This window comes from Agelaius phoeniceus, chromosome 10 (genome assembly GCF_051311805.1).
Source record: "Agelaius phoeniceus isolate bAgePho1 chromosome 10, bAgePho1.hap1, whole genome shotgun sequence".
Classification (NCBI taxonomy): Eukaryota; Metazoa; Chordata; class Aves; order Passeriformes; family Icteridae; genus Agelaius; species Agelaius phoeniceus.
The window spans coordinates 11,363,375-11,385,529 of record NC_135274.1 but is presented as its reverse complement, the minus strand read 5'-3'; the positions used below and the strand labels follow the sequence as shown (position 1 = coordinate 11,385,529).

The following is a 22,155-nucleotide window of genomic DNA, read 5'->3' as shown; positions in this document are numbered from 1 at the left end:
CTTATTGTACTTCATGCAAATGTTTGCATATTTGTGGTAACCAGAAAAACTGCAGCATAATGATCATGTTAGAGACATGTATGATACTCTTGTTCTTATTACATGTGGGTACTATGAGTATCTCACTGTACATGAAACAGAATGAACACCATCTTTTCACTTTTAAAAGAACCTACCTACATTACATCATGACACACTGTATTAGAAACCCCAGTGCTATGTGGCTTCTAGTATTGATGTAATTCTCCCTTTGGAAGAGCTGTCTAGCCCCCTTACATGATGCTTGTTCATTTGGAGTGTGGAAATACTTGTTAGTGCATAGCAAACCGTGCAGGAGGTGCAGCAAGGTTTGGGAATTGGCTGTGCTGCAGCTGCTGTGCAGGGCTTGGAGTGTCTGTTTGGCTGTTTCCCAGCTGCTGGAATCTGTGCCAGGCACACCCACCCCCTTCAACTTGGTATTGTAGCCTGGGGCTTGAACCTGAGGATCTGCTTTTGCCAAAAGAAAGGTATGTATGAAATGACAGAAAAAAACTGTGAGGCACAGGGCCTATTAGAGATGCTCTGTACTGTGAATAGAAAGTGCTTAGTAATGGCTTTTCAAAATGATAGTATTTTCCATAAATGATAATATAATTCAAAATTAAACAATCTATTCCTATGCTTTTGCCTGCCTGTCACCCAGCTGATAGGTTTCAAAATGAAATATCAGCTGCAGAAGGAGCTTCATGTTGTGGGGCAAGAAGTTCAGTTACTTTCCTGAGCTGAAAAGGGGCCAAATCCACAGGTGAAGAGGGGCTGGGGGAGGCCTCTCTGCTGTAACTTAATCTGAAGAACAGAAAAATTATTTTCTAAGTCAAAGCAAGTAAAGAGTTCCCTCTTGATGAACCAGTGGTATACTGATTTATAAATGACAGCTGTTTTCATGTTGTTTTTATAACCTGTAAGATGGAGGGGCTTAAAGCTTTGGGGGATATTTAGGTGTGTAGACACAAGATAAATTTGTATTGTATTTTATATGGGCATAGATGGGTGCTAATACTTTATTTGATCTTCCCAGAAACAACCACCACCAAGTGCAGAGGGTGGTTTAAAATGATAGGAAAGCTAAATATTGCTTGTTAATAGTTTGATTTCTGTATTGTGAATATCAGAGCCTCTTGTAAGTTTTTTTTCTGATAAATGTTCAAATCAGTGAAAATAAAAGTCAAGGTATATTCTCACGAGACACCTGAGCCTCGCTGTAAGCTGTTTCCCCTCTCAACTCCTTGCCTAGCTTAGCTTCTTTTGGCTATGGCTGTAGTGCAGGTTACAGAGGTACTTGAACTGCTTTGTTGCAGGTGAAGGCAAAAGGTAGTGCTTTAAAATACTCCCAGCTCAGAGCACTGAAACACTGTTGCTCACCCAAAGGCTGTCCCTTCAGTGTTGAGTGACTCCAGTGTCCCTGTTTTACCTCTCAAAAGCTGAACCTGCAGGCAGCTTCAGGACAAAGAGTGATACCACCTTTGCAGGCTTCTAGGTCATGTTTTGAGCTCATAGTTTTCTAACAATTGATAAATCTGCACATAATTTTTACGTGGACCTGGACCATGGCAGATACTGTAGACCTTTGAAGGAAATGCTGAAATAAATTTTGCTTTATGCTTGCCTATATCAACCAACTAAGTGTGCCTGGATGTGCTGTGTGCATGTATGCACATATTTTTGTGTGTAGCAGTCTGTGTGTACCTGTGTGTGTGAAGGGAGGGGGAGATAAAACCAGTTTGTGGCAAATGGAGGCAAAAAGTGGGATAGATCACATGAAAACACATCTAAATGATTGCAGTATCAAGGCTGGTGGACGGGGTGGTCTGCAGTAAAGTAAAATGTCCTTTTTTTTGTCCCAGCTACCTGGCAGCAGAAGCTCTATAGTTGCTGCACCCTTTGAAGTACCCTGCCTACTTGGGCTTCAGTTTGCAAAATATTACAGGGAATGCAGTGTTTTAAAGCTACTGTTGTTTTGTCCTTCATTAAGGCACAACATATTTTGATTTGTATGGAGAATATCTTAAAGATTGGATGCTTTGGCAATGTAAACAACTGGAAAAGGAAAATGCATCTGTTTTCTATTACAATCTAATATTATGCTCGTCTGTGGCTTCTAAGTAATGGGCACTTGTTTACATATTACAGAATATAGTTTATAATTTTATAAACATAGTTTATAGTTGCATATTGGTTTCCTAAATAAAAGAAAGAAAAGCAGTCGTGGCTTATGGTAGTGCTTGCTCTGAGACAGTCCTGGAAGTCCAAAGAAGCAGCTGGTATCCAAGGGTGGGAATGAAAAGCCTCTGCTTTCTGCACTGCCTTTCCCATAGCTCAAATACTGCCTCTCTTTATGCTCAGATCTGTTTGGTACTACTAATACTTCTGCTTACTAAATTCAGGATTTGTTGTAAATGAAGATTATAGCATTGTTTTCCTGTAAATGAATCTGATTTGTAAACCCTTAAGTGGAAGAGAAAGTTGTCTTCTTTAAGTGTTATAAAGCAAAATGTCAGTGGATGTCTGTGTACTTCCCTGGTTTAATCACTACATCTAAATTGCAGCTGTGGGATATTTCCAAAGCCTTGTTTTCCTTTCTTACATTTCCATTAATTTTCAATGAAGCATGGCTTTGTTGAATGAATTGGGTTATTCTTTTCTGAATCTCAAATACATCACGTAACTGTAGTGGCCAGTTCAACATTTAAAATCCACAGCTTTGAAATCTTACACGTCTGAATGTATTATTACTGTTTGTTGATGTAAGATTGTTCTGACTGAAGGAACAATATAGAAAAATCTGGTTATTTAGTCCTCTCTTGAATGCCTATGCTTACAGTACACTTCAAGCAGCAGTGAAGGAGTCATCTGAGCACAGAAGAGAAAATAAAGAGTATGGAAGCATGTGTAGATACATGCCTAAGCCCAGAAGAAGAAACCTGACAAATAAAAAAGTAGAAAAAGATGAGAGGTTCATGGGTCTTTTTATTAAAGATCTGTGATTACAATTATGCAAGAATCTGATGGTCTGAGTTAATTTAAAATAATTGTTTCATTTGCCCTATAAGGAAGTCCTGGGTATTTTAGCTATGTTTCTTATTCTTTTGAAAATGTATATTACAAGAAGATTTTTCACTTAAAAAGTCATATGAATGTCTTTATTGCATTGTCTATATTTTGCATGGTAAAATAGCAGAACATCTAATTTGCTCCTATTTTTGACAACTTTCAGTGCTTAAGGCAGAAATTTCCCATGCTTGTTACTAGTCTCCCTCCAGTTGAAATTCACTGGAAAGCTTTAGCTGAAAGAATTTAACCATCTTCAGTGAGATGAGAACACCATTCCTTTTTCATCCCTTCCAAGCAGAGCTTCAGACAGTGCTGGTGTTTTGCAGATTTTGAAGTGACCTTGAAGTTTGGAAGGAAGCAATTGCTGCATTTCAGGGGGTGTATTTGCCTGAAAGCCACACTGTGTTATGTCAATACTCAGAGTAACTGAGAAATGCCAAGTTGCATTTACAGTAGAACCTGCTACACCTTCAGGTATTATTTGAAAAAGCTGTGGCTCCCACTGTGTGAGCTTCCACAGACCTTGATGGCACTTGTCTCTTAGCAGCCAGGACTCCAAGCTGGGAGAGAATCACAGACAAAAATGAAAGTTTGAGAGGCAGTTTTTCCTTGCTGCAAAACCAGGACTTTGACTGAAAGAAAAAGTGCCTGTGTTTGTATTTCATAATATTGTTTCTGTAGAACAAAATGCCTACAGATGCTACAGACACTCCTGACTTCTAGTTGTCATGATTCTTAATTCAAATTAAACATTGCATTAAACCTTATGCATAGTTGGTAAGTGGAGAGAGACGAATATTTAATTATTGAGACTGCAGAACATATAATAGAATAACAGTAATTACCAATATAGGGTGTATTTATCTGTAGAAAATAACTGTAGCTAGTTTTCCCTTTCTCCTTCTATGATAACTCTTATTTTTGACAGTCCTCAGAATCTGAACTGAGAATCATAAATTTTGTCTGACAATATGGAGGTTTGCGGGGCGGGGGGGTGTTTGTTTTTGAGGCAGGGAACTGTCCTGGTTTTGGAGAGCTTTTTTGTCCAGTAATGCCATTGAACAATTTTTTTTCATGCTACTGTAGCCTATTTTAGGTCCTTTTTGTATATACACACACTTATAGGCAGTGGTGTTACACTCTTAACTTTTGTATATGTGATAAGTACAAAATGCATGTTACAGAACAATGTGATAGGCAATATACCTTCTGATAAATTCTAAACTGCTAAATACATATTATTGTATGATAACATGTTTGCAGAGTTTTCTTTTGTTCCTTAAGTGATTTGAAATGATGAAGCATACCTTCAGAAAAGCTTTAATAATATGCACAATCTGCAGTTGCTGGAAAACAGATGTACAAAGTAACATTGACTGAGATCTCTTTAGTTGCTGTGCTGTGTACTTTTTTTACCCCAAAAGACCATGAAAATTGAAGTTTTATAACAAAAACACTAGCTTTATCTTAATTAAAACCTTCATTTAAGAGAACTGGACTTTAAATTAGAATATTTTTGGGTCTGGCATGAAGATACAGATTGAAAGTAGAAATTGGGATACTCTGCCATTCTTCATATGTCCTCTTGACTATTGCTTGGCCATTCGGAGCACTGGAGGTACAGGGAGTGTCCAAATTGATACAAAACTTAAAATCAATGCAATATTCTGTTGGATAAAGGGGAAGCTCAGGAAGAATTTATAGATAGCTTCTGAAAGCAAAAATTGTTTTAAAAGGTACTGAGCTGTAAAACTTCTTGAAAACTGCACTGCTTGTCACAACCACTGATTATTTTTTAAATGATATTTAAAGTTTTTATTTTATAATTTCCTTCTATGTATCAGGCTGCCTTCTTGCATCTCAGGCATATCTTTGATCTGTACTTTCTCCTTGAAGTATAATGCAAGCTTCTGTTTTTTAAGTTACATCTATAAGGCTGAATGGAACATTACCCTCCTTGTTTGACCTCCCACATGCAATACACAATCCATTAAATCTCATGTAATATTTAAGAATTTAATACATTCTTTGCATAACATAACAGTAATAATACTGCCAAAACACTGCTCCAAGCAAAACTGCTTGTACAAACAGCTGATCTGTGAGCAGTGGAGCTAATGAAGCTGTGTTTCCTATAGATTTTTCTCATTTATTAACTGGCCCCTTCCCCTCTGCAGCTTCTCTGGAGTATCTGACTGACCTGGGCCTATGAGGGAATGGATGCAGGGCTTGAGCATGGGCACTGACAACCCTGCTTTCCTCTTCATTTTGGGGAGAGTTTCAAATGTATCACCAGGTACTTTTGTAATCACTGAGACTATCAGCAGGCCAAGTTAGGTACAGATTCTTCTCTTGGCTGAGAGGACTGGGTGGCCAGTGGTACAAGTTTGTGTGGTAGCTTATGAGAACAGAGAGCTTTCCATTTTCTGAGATTATAAAGGGCAGTGACACAGCATGATAAGGCTGGAATTTCATATATTTTGTCAAGGTTAATGTCTAGAGGATGTTTTCCATCACTGATTAACCAAGACATCTTAATAATATGTGATATTGTGTGCAGATCCTTTAGTGTGTATGCTAAGCCTTTAATCTGTGCTGCTATATGCTTTTAATTTTCAATTGACTTATACTAATAGCTTCTAAAGGGTTATCCTTAATGCTGGATTTGACAACTCATAGAAGATTTATGTGTGACAATAATACAGTGTCTGTTATCATCTAGTGAGATTCTTAGTGATACTCTTGTGAACAACTTTCATTATATGGGAAGAATTTAATGTGGCATGTTTTTTTTTTAAAAGTTTAAAATATCTGACTGAAAATTCTGAGATGAGAAAAACTTTCACCTAGTTTGACTTTTGCTTGTGTAATTACAGAGTTTCACAATGCTAGATTGGTGTTGCAATTAAATAGCTAATGTGACTGTTGATTAGTTTCCCATTTGAAATCATGGCAACTGAACAAGTGAAGGTTAGTCCATTTAGGCTCTTAGTAACTTTAGAATATAATATTGGCAGTCATTCAGGCTTTTAAGATTTTGCTGAATGAAACTCAAAAGAAACAGCAGTAAAATACTTGATTCGTCTAATTGGTCTTTATCATTTGGATTTAATTCACAACTGTATCCAAATAGGGCTCCCCCCTCCCCAAGTGCCTGCCAGGTGCTGCCTCCTCTGCTCTTCAAACTTGAGATACAATCTCATTCAAAACAATGAAGCTATTTCCCTTGTGCCCTGTATTTACTATTTTCTTGTTCCTATGGTTTCTGGAAATAAATTAGCTGACAGTTGTTTTGAAAACCTAATCTATATACAAACAAGTTTTTCAGTGTTTAAATGGTGCCATGAAGAGTTTAGCATGGACTATCTCAGAGCTTAATAAAGTGCTCAGTGTTGTTATTGAGGTTAATCCCATAGCAGTCCAGGGTGCTTTGATTGTTAATTCAGTAGGAGGAGAAGGGTACAGCTCTTGCTTTACCAGTGAAGGCTTATCTTCTGATGTTGGAATTTTGTTGTCTTGTTTGGCTTTTTTCTCCAGCTAAATATTCTATTCCATGTAGAGTTTTCTTAATTTTATAAATCTGTTTTAATGTGGAATAATGCTTGGCTGTATGTAGTCACACTCAAATGCTATTTATTTTTATAAGCATTGATAATTTTGCCTCCCACCCTCGTGCATATGGGTTGTTGTAGTTCAGACCATGGAGCACAAAACATACATTTCCCACATAAAATGTTTTCTTCAGTTTGTAGGAGTGATCCAGGAACGAGGCATTTTTCGGTTCTTTTTATTCTCAGCAATGTGTGGCTGCCCAATGGTTTATTTATAGCACCTTGTCCAGATGCTGCCCTGCGTCTGTCTTCATCTGGGCACTGTCAAGACATTACCACCCTGCTGTGTGCCCCTGGCACAGTCTGAACTCTGCTGGCAGGTAGCAGTTCTCAGCTCACAGGCAAGGCACTGAGACACAGGAGGATTAGGGCAGAAAAATTATGCCCTAGATATTATAGTGACTGTGCATGTTTTAGACTTCACAACTTCCTCCTCCTCACTATAAAATTTCATGTAGAAAATAGATGGGGTTTTATCTTTTCCTTGAGACTAAGACAAAATAACTTGAGTAAAACTACAGAGCAAATCAAACCAAGGGCAGAATTAGATTTCAGGTCTTTCTGCATGTGGCTGTGTGCTTGTCCAACTGGCTGTAGGTTGTATACCCCAACCACAGCGCTTCACTATTGGCAGCTTTTGAGTATGACTGATGCTTTGAATTTCAGTTCTCAGCTTAAGTGTCCAAGGAGTCTGAACACCAGGTTTGAAGTGCTGGGAAGAGGAAGATGCCATGTGAGTCTTTGAGAAGTTTTGCAATTTATGGCAGAGAGGGAAGGTAAAAAGGCCAGGTCAAATGAGTGCAAATTACTAGAAATAAATTGTGAATGTATGCGGATGAAACATGAAAATGCATTCATACAGAGACAAATGATGTTGTATGTCAGTCGTTTTCTAGGATTTCTTATCTTGGTCTACAAAGCAGAAAACAATGTGTCAAAGCAGTTAATGCAATGAATTTCATGTCAGACTGACGGTGGTACCTCAGTGAAAAACTAAATTTGTAGTTAAACTATTGCTTTCTAGTCCAGCTTCAAGATATAACAAGCTTGGCTGTTGCTTTTCGCTTTATACCAAAGGCCTTCTCCTTTCCTTTATTAAAGCATAACCTCTAATTTGTTTCCAGCTGTTTCTGCTGTATGGTAGTTTTTGTATTACAGAGTAGCAGACGGGTTCAAAATAATGGATTCTTTCCTTCTACCTTGGCTTTCCGAACTTCTTGGTACAATTTTGTCAACTTTATGATATTTCATTTGTTCTTATCCCTTCCCTGCTTTGTTTTCTTGGCGTGCTTCTCCCAATGTGTTTTCCAGTACGTCCTTATTAACCTTTTTGGATACTTCATGTACTGTTGTTTTGAATTGAGGAAGTGTTTCATCCAAAATCACTGCAGAACTTCCTTCCCACGCTGCTGCCCAGACGTGCTGCAGACTAGCTGCTTAATTTGCACTGGCAGAATTTCAAAGTGAAGGTCAGCTGGCCAGGTTATCCCCCCGCGGGGCTTCTGTATCCCTTCCTAAATGGCATTTTTCTTCTGTTTGTTCTGTGTTTTCCCTTTATTTGTCCATTGGGAGGAAAATGGCTCCAGAAAAGTTGAATGCTGTGACTCCTTCCTTGTTTTTAGCTGTAACTCTCACAATTTAGCATGTATCACGGAAACAGTTTCAAGGCACTTTAGACTATTTATTTAGGGTTTTTTACATGTTGTCAGAGAAAAGTAAATCTGTCAGAAAATGAGCATTTTAAAGTCGGGTCAGAGAAGCAAAAGAGAAAGTGGTAAGGTTTGGCTTCTGGAATGGGGAACCAGCCCTGAGTGCCAGAATTGCATGTGAAATACATATTCACAGAAAGATAAGAATATTCAGCAGCTGAAATATATTCTGATTATGTGGTAGCTACACTGTGTGTTATGTGTTGCTAAGCTCTACTGCTGATGTAATTTACTTGATATAATATGAGCACAGCTTCAGTGCACTCAATTTTGATCAAAATTAATTGTGTATATTTAAATTGCTGACAAGCTGAGAGGGTGTGAGTGCATATAAAGGCACCCAGGTCATCTGCTTCCCTATAGTCAGAGCAGTTGTAATGATTCCCAGCATTGGTGAGTTTGTTGAATTCGAAACTACCGTTAAAGTAATTTATTTTGAACTCCTAAGAAAGTTCCTAAAAAAGCTCCTTTGAAGAATAAATTGCATAATGATGTTGTTTCTAGGTTCCCCTTATGAATATTGTTGATATTTGGTTATATGTTTGATAAAGGTAGAAACTGAGCAGTGTTTTCTCTTGAAGGATACAGCCATACGAAGTGTACTTCACCAGAGCTTTCTTGAACTGGATGTGGATTATTGGGTCATCGTGAGAGGTGGGAATGCCACAAATTCTTCAGGGTTAGACTCTGCAGACTCGTGAGCTGAACAGTACGAATTCCAAAATAAGGAATGATCCCAGTTGTAGAATTTGCAAGTCTCTTTGAATCTTAAAGACACAAGCAGTGTTGCCCTGTGAGGACTAAAGCTATTAATGAGGTGGAGCACATTTAGGGTTTGATACTGCTTTCATTATTGCAGTCTGGGGAGGAGAGAAGACCTTGGGCCAGCAGTGGCTTTATCTGAAGGATATCAAACACAAACGGCGCTGCCAAGTGAATTAGAGGAGCTTTATGAGAAGATTTGGGTTGAACTTGGAGTATTGATCTCATGAGATCCTTGGCTTCATAGTAACATCATTATTTTCAGTCCTGAAACAAAGGGATTTTCTCTCTGTTGTGAGCCAGACTCAACCTTTAGCTGATTACTCAGACTATTAGTAAAGGAAGGGAAAGATCCAGACCTTCAGTCCTTACAAAGTTGAAGACACAAACATGAGAATCCCATTTATAGCACTACACCTTTTAATGAGAAAGACTCTGCCCATATTTTTCATTTCATGGAAACCAACCAACCACAAACCTACAGGCTGCATCTTGGATTTTTGTTACTTGCGACTGCTGGACACTTGTATTGTTTTATGGCTTGCTTAGCTGTGCCAACACAAGAAAAGTTGTAGAATTTCTTTACAAAACATGCTATTGAATTTAAGCTCTTTCTTTCTAAATTTAATTGTATTTTGTTTCTTTTAGTCTCCCAAAACCACAAAAATTTGGAAACTTCTTTTTTCAAAATTGAAAAGATGAAATATTTAATCAGAAATTCAGTATTTGGGTCATCAGTCTTGTTCAAACCCCTAACTGCTACTGATTTTGTGTAATAGAACAGGATATCCCTTCAGTATTTTTTCTATATAGAAACTTTGTGATTTCCTTTTTCCAGTATGTTTTATGCCAGTGCAGAGAGCTGGCTGGTGTCCTCTTTTTGGTGGAACCAGGCAAATGTGACCTGCAGCAGCTTCCCTCTCTCCCGTGGCAGGTGCTCAGGGCAGGCAGCCTTGGCTTTGTGTCTGTGGCTGCAGCCTTTCATGCTGACCTCAGTGATGGGTTGAGTTTTCTCTTGAATGAGTTTAAATCAGGTTGACATGCTGTAAAGCTGAAATCAAACATACGAATTCTTTGCCGGGCAGAAGCTCATCCAAAGAATGTGTGTGGTTTAGCTTGTGCTTTCCCACCGCACTTACATCCCAGGAAATGGGTTCAGAAATGTAAAAACCTGGTTCTGGCTCATCATCTTATTTTTAAAGTCTCATAGTTGTTGTTTTTTCCCACCTTCTCTTTCTGGGGAATAGAAGAAAATTTTCTGCTGTAGTGAGGATGGCTTTGTTTTTTTTGTAGGGCTGTACATGAACTTTGTCTGAACCAATAGCAGAAAGACTTTATTATCTGTAAGTGGTCTTTAGGTTTCTTCCTCCAGCAGTGAATGACCTCTATAAAAGATAAAACCGGGTGGAAACACCAAATTCAGTTATTCTGCTTTATAGGAAAGGACTTGGTGAAACCCAATCTTCAGTAATTCCGCATTTAAGACGTTCACAGGAAAGCTGAAATAGGCATTTTGGGGTACAAGGAAGAAAAGCTTATCTATTAAATGTAGATTACAGCCTGACAAGTTAAATAGCAATGTTGTAATGACTTTGTTTGGTTCTGTTTGGAATTGCTTTTGTTAGACCCGGGCTGCAATTAACGCACTGGAGCAGCCATTGTTCCTGCCTGCATTCCTTGGCTCTTTCGGCGTCGCTGGGAGTGGGGAAGCGCTGCAGCTTATTTGCATCTCTTTGAAAAGGAGTTACTTGAACTAGCTGAAATTTTGGTCGGTGTTTTTAATTTATCCGAAGGAGATGCTTCCCGTGCCTGTGTGCACGTTTGTAATGCCGGGGAAAATGTAAACAGGCACTGATGCGCTCATCGTGTGGGGAGCGCGGCAGCGGGGCTGCGTTCGGTTTGTGCGGGGTAGGTGCGCACCGTGTGCTTATAATTAGTGATAGTCATGCAGATGTCACCAAGACGAGTTGTGTAAGGGTTCTTCAAGACTTCTTAAGGTGTTTACTTCGTATGGGATCTCTGAGGACATCCCGTTATAGCTGTCCAGGCAAAGGGTGCGGCAGGCTGCGCGGAGAGCTGGGCTGCTGGAATCCTGCGTGAGTCCTCCCGGGGACGTTCTCAATGGCTCTCCTTTTGTTCCGAGCTTTTGTTCATGTGCTTTTTATTTTTTATGAGCTAGATTTGTTCATTATGTGGGAAGCTGCCGCACACAGAATAAGGTGATCTGTATGATCCTAAAGTAAACAACAAATGCACTTCTAAAGCCTTTTGTTTATAACTCCTAACTGTGACAGGGAGTCTTCAGCTAGTCCTTGCTCATGGTTTCAAATGAGGTGTTGATGTGATAGGTACAGTTCTGGAAAATGTGTTTGGATTAACAAGGTTAATGGCAGAGCTGCAAAATATCCTCATTTGGTAGATTGAGAAAATAATCTACATTTTCTTCAGTCAAGAACTGAAGACCTTTCATTGACCTGGCTCTGTCACCTGTGGAGTTGTTTCCTAAACAGATGCCAGCTGACCCTGGGAAGGGGTCACAGTTGCTGAGCAGGTCTGATGTTCGGGAGCTGTGTTTTGCCCTGCTGTGTTAATCAGTGACAAAGTAGTTGCATTTATTTGCTGACATGATGGTGGAACTTCAACAGCAACTTCATGTTATTGGATTGTTTTGAAATTAAATGACTCTTTGGAAGGGCATTTCTATTAGTGTTTTAGGGGCAAGACACATTATTGGCTCTTAATAGCAAATGGAAGTTTAAATTGGCTACTGGAAAGCCTTTTGCTGGAACATTGCTTGAGTTTTCACTTATATTTGCTTTGTTTTATTTTTTCCTCCTTGGTTACTTTCAAAGAGAATAGAGTGTAAGGAAGGAGTAAGGATTACATTTTAAGTGTAGTTTAGCAACATCTATGTTATGTATGAAAATTCTGTTTAACTTCAGAAAAGATATATTAAGCTGTCTAGACACTCTGCTCTTAGTTCAAAATTTAAGTACTCTTCTTCTCCAGCTTCCCAATAATGGAAATAAAATGAAATATCACCTTATTTTTAGTTACTGGATTTAAGAATGGGATTTCAGCTGTAATAGGAACTGCAGCTAGCTGTGCTGTATCCATCCTGGACTAAGAGATTTGAGAAGGAAGCTTTGCCAGCTGGAACGTGCCTCAGTGTTATCTGCATGTGTGTTGTAACAGATGTTGAGCAGAGACTACTTGTCAAAGGTACCTTCTAGGAACTTTTAAAGATGCTTGTTTGTTTCAGTACATTTTTCTTGCATCACTAACTTTTTCCATAAAGTCAACCACAAACTGCATTATTGGGGACTCCAGCTGAAACTTGTGGTGAATAGGAAATAGATTAAACACAGGTTTTCCCTTTTCTCTGGTTGCCAGCAGTGATGTCAGTAGTTTTAATGATCCTTACCTCAGCTCGCTGCTGTCCTCACACTCTCTATTAAAACACTTGTCTTCTGCACTGTTTTGTGTGTTGTTAAGGAAATGCTGATGGCTGGAGGTATCCAGCCCGTTACTTCATTTCCAAATAAGGTTCTTTCACCTTAAAGCACACTGCAATAGCTCACTGAGGAGAGAGGAGATTCAGAGTGTTTTGTCAAAAATTCAGGAAATACTCTTTAGAAGTGCAGCAAAGAACATTTGTATGCTAAAAGTGAGGATAGTGCTTTTGGCTGTGCATAAGGCACAAATAATGGATCCAAGGTTTATAGGATGTGTATTTCCAGTGACCTCAGAGGAGCAGCTTTGCTCTCAGATTGTCTGTTTCCTAGACATCTTTGTGCATTCAGACAGAACAAGCAGCACTGGACTGTAGCAGTAGTGTGGGTTGTCATTCTCAGTTACTCAATTTGTGGTTTGTTGACAGAGATTGGTCAGAGGAGTTGGGTATGAAAGCCACTAATTGTAATCAATAGTCTCAGATGGTCATTAGCAAAGATCCTAGCTGATTTTTTTTTCCCTTCCCAAAATTAAAAGAAAACAAAAACTACCAATACATCTTTAGGGGAGGGTGACAGACAGATTTCCATGTTGTGCTGCTGAAGATCTGGAGGTGTAAGTACAAACCTGAAACTGCTCCATGCCCCTGTGTCCTGTCATGCCTGCAGCTGACGTTTGTATGAAATTCAGCCTGTACCAGGTCATGTCCTACATGATTCTGGCTCTTCATCCTGTCTCCAACTCTTGGATATTTCAGGCTCCTGTGATTTTTCACTCTTTTTACACATGTGCAGGACTATAATGTACAAGTGTTTATAACTGTGGGTTTCTTCAGTTTTCTTTTCTTAGTGAATTATTCTAGGAAGTGTTTTGTTTTTCCGATAGACTTGTTACCCTTGTTCTTCCTCTGCTCTTCTGACTTCAGAATCCAGGAATAAATGCCCTCCAGTAGTGGTTGAGATGACTTCTTGGCTGTATTGATAGAATTGGTGAGGAATTGGATGGGACAGGCTGTTTTGTTCAATACATGATGTATTTGAGTTTAGATGAATACTGGTGAAGAGGCGTAGAACTTGGCCCTGATGCTGCAAATCATGTATTATTTATGCTCTTAAAATCTCTTAGCAGAATCAAATCTGGCCATGTAGAAAAGCTGTTTCTTGCTGTCCTTCCACTTGCCCTGTTGGTACAGGGCAGGTTGGACCTTTGGTCCTTGCTGGGGGCACCCAGCAGTTCCTCTGGCCCTGCTGGATGGAAGCTGGGTGTGGAACACGCACCTTGGATATGCAGCACACATATCACGCACATTTTGCTCCTCCATTTAAACAAGCCATTTCTCTTTTGTGCTTGTCTTATTAATAAAGTATGGCATTACTGGCTAATTTTAGGTCAAATGGAGTTGAAAGCTGACAGCTATGTGAAGCTGTGTATAGACATTTGGGTAGGAACATTCCAGTAGATCGCAATGTGAGTGCAGAGGAAAGTTGAAAGTAAATAAGAGATCTGTGAGATAATTCTCCAGGGAGTTTTCACAGCATACCACACATCATTTGCAGGGATAGGCTTTCCTTTCACTTGAAGGACCACACAAAGTAAATTTTGTTTCTTGTGCAATTAAAGAATATGGGACAGGAGGTCTTTTCAGTTTTTTCAGTTCAACGTATCTATGGGAAGCCTTTATTTGTACTTAGGAAAATGCACTGTTTACCTGTCTCTTCAGGAGCACAGTTAATATTGAACAAAGAAATAGACACACTTTTATGTAAAATATGAGCCTTGCTTCAGCAGATTTAAGCAAAACTATTGAAATGTAAATGCTGGTGGTCCTCTAACCCCAGTTAAAAGACAAGTTGTATTCATTTCAGTGCTGCGTGTTTCGGTCCCCAGTGGGTCTGGCTGCACGTCAGTGGTGTGCAGGGAGGAACTGGGACTGTGGTGTGAGAGGCCCAGGGGTGCTGGGCAGTGGGGGCCACCAGGGCTCTGTGTGTGGCCTGCCAGTGCCACAGGGCCTCAGGAGCAGTGGGAGGCAGCCCTGGTGGCCCAGCGTGTGACCTCAGCTCTGTGTCCCCCAGCAGGGACCGTGCTCCCCACGGGGGCTGGAGCAGCTGCCAGCAGGACACGAGGCCATCCAGCCCTGAGTGCATCCTGCTGGGCACTGCCTTGCTCCTCATCAGGGCTGGGGCTGACAGCCTGCCTGTGGAGAACCAGCAGAAAGGCAGAGTCCAGAGGACTTGCTGACCCAGACTGGTGCGCTGTGCACTGGCTCAGGGGGGCTGCAGCAGATGAGGAGAACAGGGGGACAGGGTCAGAGGCAGCTTCTGGCATTCATTCCCCTCTAAACCTGTGCTGTGCATTATTGGGGCAGGACCTTGTTATTCACCCAGCCCTCTCTCAGAGGGAAGCAGAATGTTGATAAATTTATGGGCTTTACCAGGATTTTCTATGTACAATTTTTTTTTTGGACTTGTATATCAAATAGGGAGTGGTAATGCTGCACCCTGAATGCTCCATTCCTTGGTCATCCTTCCCAGGCCAGCCTGGTGTTTGCAGGTGGCCAGGAAGGCCTCTTGTAGGGCCTGACATGCAGTGAATCTTTCTTGTAGCTGGTAAAAATGCCAACAGCAGGCTGGTGTTTGGAGCTTTCCTTTCTCTTGTTACAGGAGCTTGTCAGAGTTAATCAGTATGGACACTTAAATTGTTTCTGCTTAGGTGAATCTCTTGCAAGTTTTAAATGTGTTTCTGACTGCTTTGAATTTTATTGCCAACATCTGTTTTAAATGCTTTGGGGGATTCACATGCTTGAGTACAGTTCAATGTGTGTATGCCATAATTTTTCAAGGTGCTAACACTTTCAGTTTGAATGATAACTCTTTTAAAGAGAAGAAAAACAAAGGAGGGGCAGGAAAATAATTGCAGGAAAGTTTTAAAGTGCTCATGATGCTAATTTTCTCTCTCTTTCAATTTCAGAATGATGACCTACACAACCTCAACAAATCCTTCTTTTAAACTCATGGGTATCAAGACTATAAATGTTTCATGCTATCACAACTAGGACCTCACCTCTTCCTCCTCTTCCTCTGTAAATGGGTACGATGCATCCAGTTCAGTTTGTTTACTTTACACAAACCTCAGGAGTTGTTGACTGAGCTGCACATCCTGTGTTGTGCCAAGCAGAAGCACTGTGACACCTGGACAACAAGTCTCTCTTACTTCATCCTCTACCATAAGGACTTAGCTGGCCACATGAACTGATGTGCCCACCACTACATCATGGTGAGAATGGGTATTTTACTAGCACATTTACACAACTTCATTTGCTGCTGAAAACCTGTATGACAAATCATCATTGTAAATTATTACATACAAGACATAATGTTGGTTGAAGAGTATTAAATATTTAACATAGGTTTTGATTTATACATGTACTTTTTTAATTAAAATGTAACTTTTCCTACAGCACATCTTTTTTGATGTGGAACTGAGGTATACTATATTCTGTTGTAAACAGAGTGGGGAACCTGCTTAAAACAAGGCTTCTAAGAATAGAGTAGGGTACTATTCTTGTTTTAAGATTGTAATTCAGAAAATAATATAATACGAGTCATTGGTCCCTGGGCCTTGATTGTACAGTCATATTTACTGATACTATCAGTTGTAAGATAACCCTGATGTTGAGCTGAATTCTTTCCAAAAGAAAAAATAATTTTGTACTCCTTGTAAAATAATAGTCTGTATTAACTGCAATGAAGACAAACATTACTGTACATTGGTATTTACAAGTGTCAACTTTAATTCATCAATTGCACAGTAACCGACAAAAAATCAGAAAAAAGAAATCAAAGTCTTCCATTGTATATATTGTAAAGAAGAAAAACAAAGAAACAAACAAAAAAACAACCAACAGGAAACCACAAAGCAAAATGGAAACAAAAAAGGGTGAACTTTTTAAATTGACTCTTTCCCTGGAATGAAAATGTGGGTGTTTGTAAATTCTGGAAATCTCTTTCTATATGTAATAAACTAGATACTGTTTTATCTGCTGTAGTGGGTTTTGGGTCTTTTTTATTTTCTTGGTAAGCTGTCTCAAATATATGAAATTGTCCTACCAGGTTTCTGTGATGTTGCCATGGTTTGTCACTCAGAATGGCTGTGGACCACTGTAGCTTAAGAATGAATTGAAGTGTAATTAGGTGGAGTAGGGAGCATGCTTCCTTGCATTCCTTCACTAAGGCCCTTGTTTCAGTTTTCTGGAGACTTTTCAGGACACAGCTCTCCTTCCACTGAATTCAGGGGAAGGGTTCACAGAATGTAAAATCACTTGGAAGCCATAGCAAGACTTCAGCATAAAATTTAAAAAGCACAACTCAGATGATTGTCTGGAAATCAGTGCAAGAGGCACGACAAGGAAAAATTCTGTGACTCTCCTCTGCTTTACACTGATTCTATGCAGATGAAAATTCTTCTGTGCATAGCACGTGCAGAGTCTTAATTCTTTTGGGGACTGGAAAAATACTGAGATCATGGATTTTCAAGTAAAATGTTGTTGAAGTGATAATTGAATTTGATGCCATGTCAGGTCCCCATTGGTCCCTCGTGCTTCCATGAAGCAACTCCATGGGCAAGTGCACATTCAAAAGAATTTTTGTTATCAGGAAAAAGCAGGCAGGCACAGCAGCAGCTCTACCTGCAGGAAGGCTGTCAGCCCTCAAAGAAGGAATTTCTTCCCCTTGAGATGTTTATGATGTCTGGGATTAGGCTGTGGTTAGTGCAGTGTCCACTTCTGACTGCAGTATAGATGAAGGGGCCATTGCACAGCTGCTCTTCACCTCTCCTTTTGCTGGAGGCTTACAAGTCCCTTTGCTCTGCTGGTATTACTGCACATATAAAACCACTCTGACCCTGTCAAGTCAGAATATTCACTTAAGAAAGGACTTGAAGTTTAAGAATGCTTAAATCATTCCAGATTGGGAACAACTGCAGCAGTGGTGATGCTGGCAGAGTGAGGGTGCTGCTGTGTGGGGAGGCTGCAGCCTGAGAGGGATCTGTGCCTGCCCAAGTGCTGCCTTGGAAATCCTGGCCTTTGCTGACAAAGCAGTCTCCTCCCAAAGGTTCTGATACCAAACAGTAGCAGACAAGAGGCTTTGCTGCTTTCTTATGTGGAAAGGGGCAAGTGGATCTGGAGTAGCTCACCTTTTAGCCTTCATAAGCAGTGATGTGAATTTTTCCAAAGAACCATTAATACCTAAAAAGGCAGCATTTGTTTTAAAAAGAAAGCCAAGTGCATCAGACCAGTATTTAAATTTCCAAGTTACTCATTTTTATTTCATCTTAAACCTTGTTTTTTTGTTCTTTTTTTAAAATGGGGTTTATTTGCAATGAAAGCTTGCATATATTCTGAAGTAAAAACATAAGAACAACTCATCCTCAACTCCTTTGCCCAGTCTTCTCCATCTTAGTGAATTAAATTAAATGTTTACCGTGCTGATTTGGTTGCTAAATATTAGCCTGTGTTGATGTTTAAGTGCCTTGCATAGAACAGTATTTAATGTCCATTGTGCTTTGTATTGTTCCAGGTAATTTGCAGAATCTGGCAATTACTAAAGTCACAAGTTTGGAGGTGCTGGAAGCTACTGTTAAGGTTTAATAGGCACCAGTGAGTTCATTTAATGTTGGTAGGAGTACTTCACAGTTATACCTCTGTGAGCAAATTTTGTTCATAAAACAAAATGAATTCTACAAAAGTGTAGGAATTGGCAGTGGTCATTAGGGATGGCAGGGGGATGGTGCTGATCTGGTGGGTTTGCATTCATCTTAATGATGGCACATGAGCAGAGAAGGAGCTTGTTAAAGATGTTAATGTGTATAGGGCTTATGTTAATCATTATTTTTTCCTAAGTAAAGTTCAAGATGCCTGTTCAGCAAATGTTTTGAAAATACTTTTGCAACAAAGTGCATTCATAACCAAACCTAAAACTTTTGATTATTGCATAGATTTTTATTCTTATGTATTACAAACTTTAATAAATAGATGATTATGAACTAAACCCTTTTAAATTAAAGTATAAATGCCTCAAAAATACAGCGCTATACTATCTTTTATGAATTCTTTTGCACTGTCTGCCACAGAACAGATTGTCATTTCTCTAAGTTTAAAAATGAGCACATGGGATCAGTCCTAGATCAGCTGGTAAAACTCAGATGCTTGGAAGTTTATTTTGCTTTTTATTTTTTTCAAGTGGCAGTTTCTGATTATTATTTGAGTTTCTTTCTGGCTCTCTTACTGGCACAGCTTCAGTGTTCAAAAACTGTATTGAATGCATTTTATTAGTGCTATTGGTTGAAAATGAGAGAAGTTGGAAAAACCATTTGAAGCAGTCTTCAGGAGCACAAGGAGCATTTACACACTTGGGTTTTGGCAAAGATTGTTGTGTTCAAGCTCAGTTTGATTGAGTTGATGTGTATGTTGTGGAACTCTAAATAAATTTTTGTCCTTTTGGTATTTGATACTAACCTCTTTACTTAGTATTTAAAATATCAAGTCTTCCATAGTGTTGTTTTGGCTTTGTTTCAGTAAAAGTACAAATTCAGAAAGCAAAAAGAGAACTCGGGCCATGTTTATAGGCATGTTCTGGTGCTGTAGCCTTACTTGGTGCATATTTAAGAACCAAGCACTGTGTCCATCTTGCTCCCAGCTGACTTTCAGCTGTTTGGTGCCCTGTGTTTCACTGCAGGGCTGGGTGATGAGCAGGGTGTAAGCAGCCCCCAGCTGTGCTGCTTGGAGCTGTGTGACCGGCACAGCAGAGCAGCCTCACGGGGCTCCTGCAAGGCTGAGCTGACCCCAGTGCCTGGGAGCAGCCAGAGAACAGCATTCAATGCCCATTGACTCCATCTGGGGACATGCTGCAGCTCTTGCTCTGCAGCTTCATTCAGACTAAAGAAACAATACTGAAAATAAAGAAGTTATGGCAAATTTTTGCCCATTTCCTGTGTGGCCTCCAAGCCATCTTTGGGTGCAGATGATTTTGGGAGTTTTTTGGTGTTGGTTTTTTGTTTGTCTGATTTTTTCAATCTGCAAACTTAGAGACTAGTTCAGTGGTGACAGGGAAGTGTAAATACTGTAAAGTGGCAGTATTCACCCTTGTCTATTTCACCTTGTATTTATCTACCTATCAGTATTTTCACTTAGATGTAACTTTGAAGATACTGTAAGTAACTTGTTTGTGAAATTAGCAGATCCCCATTAAAAAAAAAAAAAAGTGAAAATGGAAAAAAGTTCAGGACTTTCAGTTTAGAGAAAAACTTTTATTTTGTCTTTGCATCTTTAAGGTGATACTGTTCTCAAAAAAGATGAAATGAATCTGTGATTTCCAGATGTGTACTGAAAGAACATTCACACGTCAGAGGAGAAGGTGGAGACCAGTCAAGGACTACTTGAGGAAGCAGGTGTTATGGTGACTTCTGTATTTAAATGTTTGCTTTTGTTCTACATTTGGAATAGCATTAACAGGATAATTGAATGTTAATGTGTGCCTGCAGTGGCTGGGCTTGGATGTCACAGGAAACATAAGAACTTTGCATGTCCACTGTAAGACAGAGTAGGGCTGGGTGCAAGGCCTCAAGAGGGAAGGATGGAGGGAGAGCTCAAACACTCAGTGCCTTGTGAAGCTTGCTGGGGACAGGTTTTTTGGCAAAAGGTTCTGTGCCATTCTGGATTCCTGATCTGAATTAGTGGATGGTTTGGAACCTGGAGCTTTACGTTACTGAAGGGGCACGGAAAAGAAACTGCTGGGATGTCCCCCTAACCCTCCACAACCTATGGAAAAGGCTCTGCTTGATTGGATCCCCAAAACTCCTGTTTCTGCTGTATTAGGACACTTGACAATTGTTTTTGGAGATGGACACCAATAAAATAAACTAAAACCAGTCTGCCTTCTGTAGATGTTGAATACCTCTCAGAGAAATCAGTGTCTGTAGGCAGATAAACTGCATTGAATCAGAACAGCAGGAAGTGGAGCTATGCTGTCATGGCTTGGTAAAATGGTTCTTTTTCAACCAGTCTTGGACCCAACTTCTGTCTATAGAAATTGAAGTGCTGGTTAATTTCAGGAAAATGGCCTGACTGGAGAACTCGCCTACAGTGTTTGTAGAGGATAGAGCCTTGCAAGGAAAAACCATTAGAGCAGCAATGCTGCTACAGAATTGATAAAAAATTAAAACAACCAGGTAATGTCTTTGATACTTTTACCAGTAATTTTTGAAGAGGAAAAGCTGTGACTTACAGCTCTGCTCCTGTCTGTCCATCCAAAGGCTTGTGGGTAGCATTGTATATGGCTGTCACAATCTGTGCCTTTCTTTTTTACTTTTAACTTCAAAATCAGTCTGGCACCATTTGGTTGTTGGATGTCATGGCTGAACCCTCCTGGAACATCAGCAGGGAGAAAGTCCCTCCCGCTGCACATGGCTCTGCTCATGGGGCTTTTCCTGGGGTCCATCTCTCAGACTGAGAAGTGAGAAGTCTTTCTCCTCTTGTTTGCTTGTGTTTGGTTTTTTTTATTGTAATAACCAATGATTAGTTAGTTGAATAAAATGTCTGTTTTGTTGTGAATTATTTGCTGCCAATAAAGTACAATAAAGTTGAAATTGTTAGGGGCTTTCTCCTCAGGTTATTGTGGATGTGGCTAGTGTCCTGCTCAGTTTCATCATTGCAGTGGTAGTGCTTTGTTTTCTCACCTTTTTGAAGATGGACTGAAACAAGAAATTACAATTTTAACTATCTATCAATTTACTGTTTCACCTTCAGCTTGTGAATTTAAAACAGCCATTCATTTTTCTTTAGCCAGTTTTGAAATTTGATTAAGGCAGATCTAGGAAAAAGAATTTCAACTCTTTGGTTTTTTTCAGGCAGGAGTTTGAGAGCAAAACAAACCCCATATTTCTGGCATATCCTGATTCTGCAGTCAGCTGAGCTGAGTGCAAGGCAAACGTGTCACTGTTTCTTCCTCAGGCTGTATCTTTTGAAGTCAAGGCCAGGTTGGCTTTTGTTTTTAAAAGGTTGATGAAAATTAGGTGAGTTCCAGTTCCTGTGGTTGTGGGGTTGTGGTCTCAGTCCAAAACATGCATTTGAGCCCATGCAGGGCCAAAAAAATTTTTTGTCCTTCAAATTACTAACGTCAGAGAAAAACTGTTGTGTTCTTATATGACAGTGGTGTCTTCAGACAGCCCCGTGGTTCCTCAGAGCCCTGCACCGCCCCTGGTGCTTGGCCTCCTCTCCTCAGCCCTCACCCCCTGCCCAGCCGCCCTTTTCCCACAAGCTCTGGCTTTCCTCAGGCGCCTGGCAGTGATGTGGCTCCTCCTGACAGCCTGCCCTTATCAGGAGCATGTTTTGCATTAATTTCAGCCTCTTCACAGGGTGCCCGCCGCTGTGGGAGGGAACGCGGCCTGCTGGTGGAGAGCGTCCTCTCCCTCAGCCACACGCCGCTGCCACCTCAGCGGGAGCATGGAAAGGTAAGCTGAAATTCTTTTTCCTAAAT

The 22,155-nt window shown here is 40.0% G+C and overlaps 1 protein-coding gene across 1 annotated transcript in view; it reads left to right on the top strand.

Moving 5' to 3' along the window:
* IRS1 (insulin receptor substrate 1) overlaps window positions 1-16,660 on the top strand; it is a 49,046-nt gene extending 32,386 nt beyond the window's left edge. The window contains exon 2 of the mRNA XM_054639270.2: window positions 15,593-16,660. The gene's annotated coding sequence lies outside the window, so the exon portion shown is untranslated. The remainder of the gene's footprint in view (window positions 1-15,592) is intronic.
* The last annotated feature ends 5,495 nt before the right edge of the window (window positions 16,661-22,155 follow it).